The following is a 10403-nucleotide window of genomic DNA, read 5'->3' on the forward strand; positions in this document are numbered from 1 at the left end:
TCACATGGGAGATCCTGAACCTTAAACATAAAGATAGAGATGCATGCTTGCAATTCACATTTGGGAAGATCTTATTACCATCCTTGACCCGTGTGACCTTAACCTTCACCCACGGCGCTACACCTAAACTTAACCTTTATCCCGCATGAGCCATTTTCTAATTCTGATCCTTTTAAGTCCATGCAGCTTAAAAATATCACAGTTTTTATTGTAATCATAATCCTTTGGCAAACCCATTCCTTTTTACTTATCAGTTTTGAGTCATACATAAAAAAAACGGTGCGCACACACACACTGGTAACAAATACAGTGTGTTTGTTTTCCACCCACTTTGACAACTCCTTAAAAATAATGCAATGAGTTTTGTTAATGTTTATAAGTGGTTTGACACCCCCTGCTTGATCCATCAGCCTCTCCGACCCCAGGTGACCCCCTACTGTGTGACCTTTAGAAAGGCCAGCTGTTCCCCTTTATAGGATGTGACTGAAGAGGCGGGTCTCCCAGACACCAATTGATTAGAGAAGCATTAATCAAGCTGAGGGATTATCCCTAGCATGGAAAAGGCTTCTTTCTATGGTAAACCAATTATACTTTTTATGGGATGAGAAGGTTAACTGGCTGCACGAGCAATCTGTTTAAACCATTGACACTGCAGGTCTGGTGAGGTGAAAAAGAAGGAGAAGAGCGGGGGCAGAGGAGCCGGCTGTTCAGGACGGAAGGCTGAGGGCATGGAGGAGGATAATATGGATTCATGGAGGAGTTCAAATAGAGAGAATGAAGTGAAAAGCATAAAATGATATTATTGGCCATTAAAGTTAATTGGGGGAGTTGCAGTAAAAGATCCGTGGAAGGAAGGATGCATGATGCCGCCCTTGCTGGTCACATAAAGCAATGTTTTCCCTTCATGCTGCATTGAGCATGCAGCAAAAAGAGGGAGGGCAGAGAAGGAGATTCTGATCAAGGGTTTTTTTCCCCCTTTTCTGGTCTTTAATGGCTCCCATGACTTTAATGACCGCTGCCCTGATCTCAGACTTAATGACCCTTCTAGTTTTAGGGAGGCTAAATTAAACCTGTAAAGAGAAATATCCATTCATTACCACACCGCAATAACTTACGTTCATATCACTAACCTGATAACAATTAGCACATGAAGCTCTCCATTATAATGACAGATTTGTTTATGAGGCCTAATCTGTTGAAGCTCCGCGGCAGCATGAGTTATAAATAAAAATGCCACTCTCAGTTATTCTGATCGATTCACGGTCGCTTACATTACGAAAGCATCTTTAATACATCAATAATCATCTTACATTTTGCATGACTTACTCACTTTTGTGATTCTTAATTACAAACATTGTTTACTTGATAACGGCTAGTTCCACAGTTATCTGCTACATATTTCTGATGATCTTGACAAAGCTGTTTCCACTACAACTTTCTAAAAAAATAATAATTTAAAGTTAAAAGAAGTTGAGCACTTCTTTGTCAAGAATGTCCAAACAAAATTGATGTATCCCTAGAGATGAACACTAGAAGGTTTTCTAGTTCTTCTGCTGAAAAAGCATGAAGATTTTGTAAACATGTTTTAAAGTATTAAAACAGTAAGAGTCATTTCTGGTTCAATTACTCAGAAGGTGTTTGAAGCCTACATTTCAGACTGTCATGATTCATTTTATTGCAGCATTTGTTTTTGCATTGAGTTCACCTGTGCCCCATTATCCACTCCGCGCTTGTTAGGTTGTTGTCTTATCTCCTCAAGTTTTTTTTGCATGCTTTTCACTTGTCCTTTGCTGGCTTCACTGGTTTGATTTACACATTCACCAATTTTTATTTTCGCCTGTTAGAGTATTTGGGGATAACGCTCACATGCTTTTTTGCCCTTCTTAGAAATCTGACCTCGGTTTCTTTCATGTTAGCTTTAATACCCCACTGCAGAATGTGGTTAGACATTGCTTCGGTTGCTTGGTTATATTCCAGTTTATTCTGAGAAAGCTGACATACAGCCGCTCATTTTTGACATGAAAGTAATGATGAGCAGGGCTGTTTAGCACAGCTGTCATCTCTTTACTCTCCCACTCGCTCTTTTACAACTTCCCTTCACAGAGAGAACTAGAGAGCAGCACAGCTGTCTGCCAGGGCTGGAGAAGTCCGTTGGTCCTGGTGTAACATCTTTGAACCAGTAACTGCTGTTCTGATATAATAAGAATAATACATCTAACTGACCAATATTTCTGGCACCAACTAAACAAGGGTAACGTTTACGTGTCTAGTTGACTAGTTGCATACATAGTATATTTTATTCATATACCGTATATGTGTGGTGGTGCAGTGGTTAGCACTTCTGCCTCACAGCAAGAGTGCTTTTAGACAGAACATGTCAGTCAGCTTGCTTGCATGGGTTTGCTCCAGGTACCCCAGTTCCTCCCACAGTGCAAGCACTGGCATCTATGTCTGGTTAATTCTTAAATGACCATATAGGTGTAAATGTGAGCAGGAACAACACTGCAGCTATGAACTGGATTTATATATGCATAAGGTTTGTGAGGCAGCCAGTCAGTAGAACTGGATTGTGTCTTTAAAGGGAAGCAAGTTAACATGCAGTGGATAAACTGAGCCACTGCACCAAGGCCAAGTATTTGCTAAGTGTTACCTTGAGCTGAGGATGTTACAAAGCTACTCTAGTAGAGTCCAAGAATAAAAATATGGAGCTGGAAATAAGCGTAATAGGTCTGTTAAAAATGGTATTAAATACAAATTATTAAAAAGCAGAGTGTTTTTGTACATATCTGAACATGCCTGGAGAGGATCTTTAATAAACTGTGCTGCCTTAAAAGACCCTTAAGAATATGACTACTAGTATTTATGTTTTCAACTTACTCTACTAAATGATCCGATCCACTGTCCATGCTGATAGTGTCACTTCTTTAGCTTTGGGTTGCAGCTAGAAGAAGAAGAAGAAGAAGAAGAAGAAGAAGAAGAAGAAGAAGAAGAAGAAGTAGAAGAAACAACTAACTGCATGCAGGGAAAAGCAAGTTGCACATTTTGTTGGATCTGAATCATGGCAAACATTCTTGTGTCAGAGTCTATTCTTTCAATGTTAACATGTCATTGAAAGACGAGCAGCTGTGTTTGGTTTCATGTCTGTGGTACTGTAGTTTTCCTGTGTTGCCCCTTGAGGTTTGTATCCTCTTTTGAAAAGTTGGACTTGCTGTCATGTTTTGGCAGACATCTTTCTTTCATGGTTCATGATTGATAGTCACTTATTTAGTGAAACAGTAGTACAAAACAGTGGTTATGATTTATTTATACACTTTAAATTTTGTAAAAGAACTCATTGTTTTGAAACCATTGTGGTTCTGCTGTTATTCTCTGTGTTCACACAGACTCTAAACTTCAGGGAAGTAGACATAAAAACGTTGCTCTAACTTGAGAAATGAAATAGAGTGAGTAGTCTGCAGAGCACTGGCCTAAATCTGTCTCTTCATTCTATATTTAAGTGCAGTTTTCAAATGACAGACAGCGACCTCAGGCGCCTCATCACCCAACAAAGAGAGCATCAGGTTGGTGTAATTTTACATAACAGCAATTTAAAGTTACAACTTAAAGAGCTGTTTGGTATTTGATAACTAACCCCAAAATTTCAGACAGATATTTCCATACCCCCCATCCCTCCAACCCAAACTCCAACCCAAACCTTCGTATGGTGAATTATACTGTACAATAACTTGATTGACCTTGATTTGGAACAGTAACACTCTAGAACTGAAATATTTATTTTCCAAAGGTTTAAGAGGCCATACAATTTCTTCTAACCTGATTTAGATTTTTTTGTTTTCCATCTGAACTTTTAAACCATGTGGTATGCTTTGAATAACACTTGTAAAAACTTCTTCTTTTGTTCGCTGGTTCATTGTTTTGTTTTAAAATTTCACAAAAGAACTGACATGATTTCACCATGAGTTGAAAACTTCACATTTATAACCAAAAACTTCCACAAAATATACCTTTACTTCAAATCAAATCAAACCTTTTATCCCAAAAATATCTCCAGTACATTTTGACCAGTAAGGAAAAATCACTGGATAGTACTGAGGCTTGACTCCTACTCATCATAGTGACGCTTTATTTCCCAATAAACTCCCAAATTTCCCTACGTAGTCAAACGATTCCAAGTGAAATCCTACCAGAGAACGCGAAACCAACGAGACTCACTTTTTATTTATTGAACACATTACCACACTTGTTTTACACCATTTTTGTTTTGGATATATCACACACAGCAGTAACACTACTACAGCAGAGCGAGTAAACACAACAGCCACTGATTGGTAGGGGCCTCACCCACCTCAGGAAAAATCATTTAACAAGTCATTTTTTATACATGTTTTACATCCTTGCTGTAGCCTGAATATTATTTTATCTTTTTGAAATTATATTAGAACTGAAGTGCCAAACTGCTTTCTCTCTGTACACAGCAACTTAACATTCTACAAGAATAAAGGTGACCCCCTGAGATAAGAGAGCTCTTTCAGTGTAAATATACTCATCAAGTGAAGATAATTCTGATCCTGGTCCTGATCTGGGTCTTTTTCTGCTGCTCTTAGACTCTCATTCTAATAGATTTCCCTTTGATCTTCACTGATCCACTGCTGAAGAGTACTGGTATTATAAAGTCACCTGCAGGTTGCAATAATGGTGCAGCAAATACAAATGTCTGTCCTCGTCTCGTCACTCTTCACATCTGCTTCACCAATCTTTTCATGTGGTGGTGTAGCTGTGAAACGAAAAGCAATGAGTTTACTAAAAAGTTCTGTCTGCTGTAACTTTTTACTTCAAGGGCATCATCATTACTGCACTTCATGGCTACAACACAAATTAAAAGTAATAATTCTTTATAAAGAGGACTGTTTCAGTGTGAACTGACTTAGTGAAAGTGAATACAGGTCATGCACAGAGTTTATATTGACATCAAGGTTGTGACTATAATAAACTCTATGTGTAGAGTAGAGCCTGGAGGTGAATGCACAGCAGTAACTAGAGTGTGCCATGCATTAGTATAAAAGAACACCTCAAACTGTCTGACTGAAGTGCCTTGCAGGCTTCTCTCCATTTAATATTACCTCTGGTAATTTCCAGTATTATATTTGCCATGGTTAAGAGCTAGTCACTGACAACAATTGAAGTTGAAATAAAAGAGGTATACCATTTTATTTCTTTTATACAGAAAGAAAGACTAGGAGTTTGACCTTTCGTTAATTTTGCAGTTACAGTGACATATGTATATAATGGAAACTAGTTAACATATGGCCACAAGCAGCCTGAAAGGTCAAGATCTCTTTATATGAGAGTCAAAGGTTTTCAGCTAATGCTGTGAGTGTGTATAGGAGGTGAGCAGTGTTTGTGATGGAATTTATATATATTTGTGTAATATACAAAAACTGCCTAACTTTGTTAAAATTACACATACATATGTTTCAAAATTTAAGGGTGATTACTTGCTTTGAAAAATAGAAAGAAATTACAAGGTTTGCTTTGAAAATAATAGAAAATACAACAAAGGCAGAAACTACAAGAATATTTTGCTTTTAGAAAGGAATTTGTGAGAAAAGCTAAGAGATTGCAGCATTTAATAATACGTATTCTAGCTTGTACGGAGGGGACTTTCTGATATCCCTGTGTTGGTGTTGTTCCTGGATCATCACAATAATGTTTGCCCATGATTCACACTGCAACTGACCAATCACATTGTTGTGGTTTTGGGCTTTGGAATGTGAAAGTTCCAATCTCTTCTGAAACTAAACTATTAACTTAAAATATCAAGTTAATGTAAGTTTGCTATTAGCTTGATTTAGGTTAACTATCTTGGTTTGGTTGTATTAGTTTTCAACAGAGGTGGGACCAAGTCATTGTTTTGCAAGTCTCAAGTAAGTCCCAAGTCTTTATCCTCAAGTCACAAGTCAAGTCTCAAGTAAAGTCAAGCAAGTCAGAGTCAAGTCGCAAGTCAAGACAGACAACTTTCAAGTCAAGTCCCAAGTCCGAAACTTTGAATTTCAAGTCCTTTCAAGTCTTTTTTTTAACCCTCTGGGGTCCCGGGTATAATTGGCCGTTCTTGACTACTTTTGATTTTACTTCTATATTTCACTTTTAAAATATGTTTTTCTTGCCTTGTTTGGTATCATTATTTACAGCACAACCTCAAATATCTGAAATTTGAGTTATTTTTTTCATTTTGGTATACTATATTAGCACAGTTGATCTAAATTCAGACAAAAAATTCAGAATCCGAGTAGAAAAAAGTTATATTTTTTTACATGTTTAACGAATCATTTTCATAACTTGAAATGCAAATAGAAATTGTACATTTCTAAAAATTATGCACAAGTTTTGCAAACAACAAAGTTATATGGTACTATTTACCTAAAAATGCAGCCAAGGCCTCAGGCGTTTTTTATATAACCATTTAAATCTATTTACAGAACAATCAGGTGTCCTGCATCAAATAAGAAGGCACACAAATTATTTGTGCCAGTCCAAAAAATGTAGTTTGTGTTCAGTATAAGACAGAGGAGAACACCACAGGCCTAAACCCTGCAGGTCTGACAACTGGAGGCGCAACAGTCCAGTTTTCTATGTGGAGACAGCGTTTACACTGGAATCTGCCTTTGACAGCTTTTTTAGATCAAATATGAAATTCAGCAGTCTAACCGACACACAATACAAAACAATAACTACACAACAAACTAACTATAGCCTCCAAACACGCTAAACGTCACTAATGTCTCACATATGAAAACACTCTCTCTCTCTTTCTTTCGCTCGCCCGCTTTCCGTCGCGGGTGTCACTCCTAAAAACTTCCCCTTCTCCCTAAACAACCAAATGTCACATGTTGCCTTATCATTTTTTTTGATTGGCTGACATGGTAAACTCTAACACCAATAGGGAAGGGGTGTTTTTTCTTTTTCTTTTTTCACTCGCAAGTGGAGAGCGTATGCTAGGCTGTCTGTAGAAAACGCCGTTTTTGTCTAGCATCCCTGTTGAGAATAACCTTTGCAAATAAACAACAGCTAATAATATAAGATCAAAGTATTTTATTTGATGTATTGACATAAATGACAGAAGAAAAAGGCCATGTATAGCAGGACTACTCAGTTACACACTAAGGTGGGCCAGATTTTCTAACCAAAAAAAAAAATTTTCCCAGGCTCAGACATGCAAAAGTTAAACACGACCATACACTAATTGCAAATTAAACACAGTGATTTTGAATTGTGATGTGATGGTAAAATAAATATTTGTCAGTCTAAACTGGGTTAAATCTACGGGGTTAATGATGGGGAGGAGACGGAGAGAGACTGAGTACAGCTACAGAACCCACTTTCTGAAACGGACCCTGCTCACCATTCACCGACAATTCTGAGCTAACAAGTTGCATGTTATTCTTGGATGCGCTTGTAGGACCGGATTTAAAATAGCATGACAAACATATCATACCTGTTAAAGCCAAACAGTATCATCAACGTAGCCCGAAGAACATTTGCTAATAAAATGAAGTTAGCTAAGTCAGCTGTCTCATCGTAGCAAAAAAAGGCACCACCTACCGTTCTTTATGCAACTTCAAATGTCGGACAAAGTTGGAAGTTGTTCCATCTCCGTCTGTGATTCTCTTCTTGCATGTTTTGCATATTGCATTTCGTTTTTTGTTGACTACTTCGTAGTTTATGTACCCGAAAGAAATTACTCTTGGGAGCATTTTTGGCTCGAGCGTTTTTGTTCTTGTTTTTTTCAAATCTGGTTAATTTGATTGGCTGTGCTACAGCCCACGCTCACATACATACGGAGTGTGGTAAGAATGAATGAATGAATAAAGTGAATTAATGGTCCGCACTTTTTATATAATATGTATGTTAAATTTTAGATTTGGGTAAAATATCAAGTCTTTTCAAGTAAACAGGTTCAAGTCCAATTCAAGTCCCAAGTCACTGGTGTAAAAGTCCAAGTCAAGTCACAAGTCTTACAACCTTTTTTCAAGTCAAGTCTAAAGTCATAAAATTAATGACTCGAGTCTGACTCGAGTCCAAGTCATGTGACTCGAGTCCACACCTCTGGTTTTCAATAGCATTAGCTAACTTTTTGGCTACTGCTAATTGAAAGGTCAGACAGCTTGACTGATCAATTGCACTGATCCTGGACCAACATTGTTATAATGATATAGGGACAACACCAACACAGAGGTATCAGCTCTTGCCTTTTAGTTGTTCCATACAACAGAGTGAATGTTAGTACAGGGAATAGACTCTACTAACTGTTTTTGATGCTGTAAATATATGTTTTGTGTTGTGTTGTTTTGTTTTTTTCCATATTATCCTTACCTTAATATAACTTAATATATAATAATTATAGTTACATCTATTTAACTCTATAAAATATTGCATACATATTTCATTATACAGCAGCATGCTGAGTCCATTTTGCACTATGTACAGTAGTTAATTAATCTTACCTCCTTCTCCATTACTAATGATCAACACAGTGTAACAACATAATCTTCACTGCAACCCTGGCAGCAAGCACTTTCATGTCAGCAGTGCCATGGAAGTGCTTCAGCTGGAGGCCAGTCTAACAGTGTGTCATGAAGACATGAGCTGCACACACAGGCTGCCCCCTACCTCGCTTTAGTCTGGCTGACTGATCTTCTGCATATATTACCCGACAGACGGTCAAATCCCAACTGTCCCCCAGGACCTGCATTATTGCTGTTTAAAGCCTATTTGAACCAGAAATAGGTAACAGCATGGAGACAAATTTCAATGGAAAAAAATTCTGAAAAAAAACCTGAAGCAGTCACAAACTGCAGGGTGTTTCAGTGATGATGTTCAGGCAATCTGTTCAGTGAACTAATTCAATGTCAGCACTGAAACTGTGCTATTTTACATTGCTTTTACAGAAATATGAAAGCAATGTAAAGTACCAATGAATTCAGCATAAGCGGTGTGGGGGTGGGTGGGGGGGTGGGTGGATAAAGGACAGTGCGTGGAAGATGGGAATTGATGAAACATATGTGCAGAGATCGGTATAACATGAGCAGCTGTAAATACAGACAAATAATATCCCAGCCAGGCCTAGGTGGACAGCTCTGCTCTTGGAAAGATAAGGCCACTGACCTTGAGGTTGTTGTTTGCTTTTGCTTCATTGCTGTCTTCTTAGGGAGCTGCAGGTTACTCATGTTCTTAAGTGCCCATTGTCCTCCAGTCTGCCTCAGGCTGTACGAGCACAGAAAGTAGGAGGCTGAGAGGTGGCTGCCCGTGTTACCTTGGGCTTTGCTTGCCACCTGTCTAGACATCAGGAAGATAACATTCCCACTTTTAATCCATACTAGGAAGCCTGGAGGAGACTAATTTTAGTACCCGTTCCTGAGTGTTTATCTGTACACATGTCTGCCTCCCCTTACGCAAAATGTGCTCTTTCAGTTCCACAAGATATAACACACTGCAAAACAAACAACACACAATACCCCTGTTTTTTGGGGTTTTTTTTGCTTGGCAGTGGCTTGTAGCCATGGGTTAAGAAAAAGCCATCTGTCCAGAGTAAGACGTCCTACAGCCACTGCATTATTTTCAATCACAACAAGCAATTTAATGTAGAATCACTTCCCTAAGGTAAGAAAGTCATGCTCGTACAAAGATAAGTCATTCTTTCAGTCATTCCAATTTGCCTAGGGATGTTGAATTGTTAGTGTGACTCAACTGTCAATGTGAAAAAAAATGGTTACACTGTTTCACAGACTGTCAGCCTGCGACTTTCACAGGTTGTCTTTATACACTTGCTATATTTATTCATTCCACTTCAAAAGCCTGGCAATTACTGTTGGCACTTATAAAATGGCAGTGGGTTTAGGTAGAAATAATGATTGGCAAGAGAAATAGTTTAGGCTCTGCTGTACCTGATGGGTTAGTAATTGAAGAGGGCAGGAGATTATTGTATGGAACTCGGGAAGAAGACATCAGAAGACATCTCTCATGCAACACTGCACAGAGACTGTGGGAGTCCACAAATTACTTGCTCAAACTGCATCCTGATAACACCCTTAACTTCTTGAGGCAGTTTTCCGAAGGATTTATCTCATCAAGAACCTACATGTAGATTTTTAATGTAATTACACCATCTTCCAAATTATCCTGATGGCATACTTGTAGAAACATTTGTTACTCACATCTCACCATCTGCTATAATGTTTTCATAATTTTTCCTTTTTTACACTGCTGCCCAGAGTAAGTTCAATGCGTCCTCGTTCCATTCTGTCAGATGCCAAGGGTGCTGCACAAAAATGCCCAAAGTGTCCTATGGTGCTGTGAGACACAGACAATGGGCTACAACGCCAGAACTATATACTTAATTGCATTTA

The 10403-nt window shown here is 38.3% G+C and overlaps 1 long non-coding RNA gene across 1 annotated transcript; it reads right to left on the reverse strand.

Moving 5' to 3' along the window:
- Positions 1 to 4202: 4202 nt before the first annotated feature.
- LOC109194607 (uncharacterized) lies at positions 4203 to 7654 on the reverse strand. Its single transcript, XR_002056409.2, has 2 exons — positions 7600 to 7654; positions 4203 to 4774 (listed from the first exon to the last, which is right to left on the reverse strand). It is a non-coding gene; the product is annotated as an uncharacterized LOC109194607 (long non-coding RNA).
- Between the last annotated feature and the right edge of the window lie 2749 nt (positions 7655 to 10403).

Source organism: Oreochromis niloticus, linkage group LG14 (genome assembly GCF_001858045.2).
Source record: "Oreochromis niloticus isolate F11D_XX linkage group LG14, O_niloticus_UMD_NMBU, whole genome shotgun sequence".
Classification (NCBI taxonomy): Eukaryota; Metazoa; Chordata; class Actinopteri; order Cichliformes; family Cichlidae; genus Oreochromis; species Oreochromis niloticus.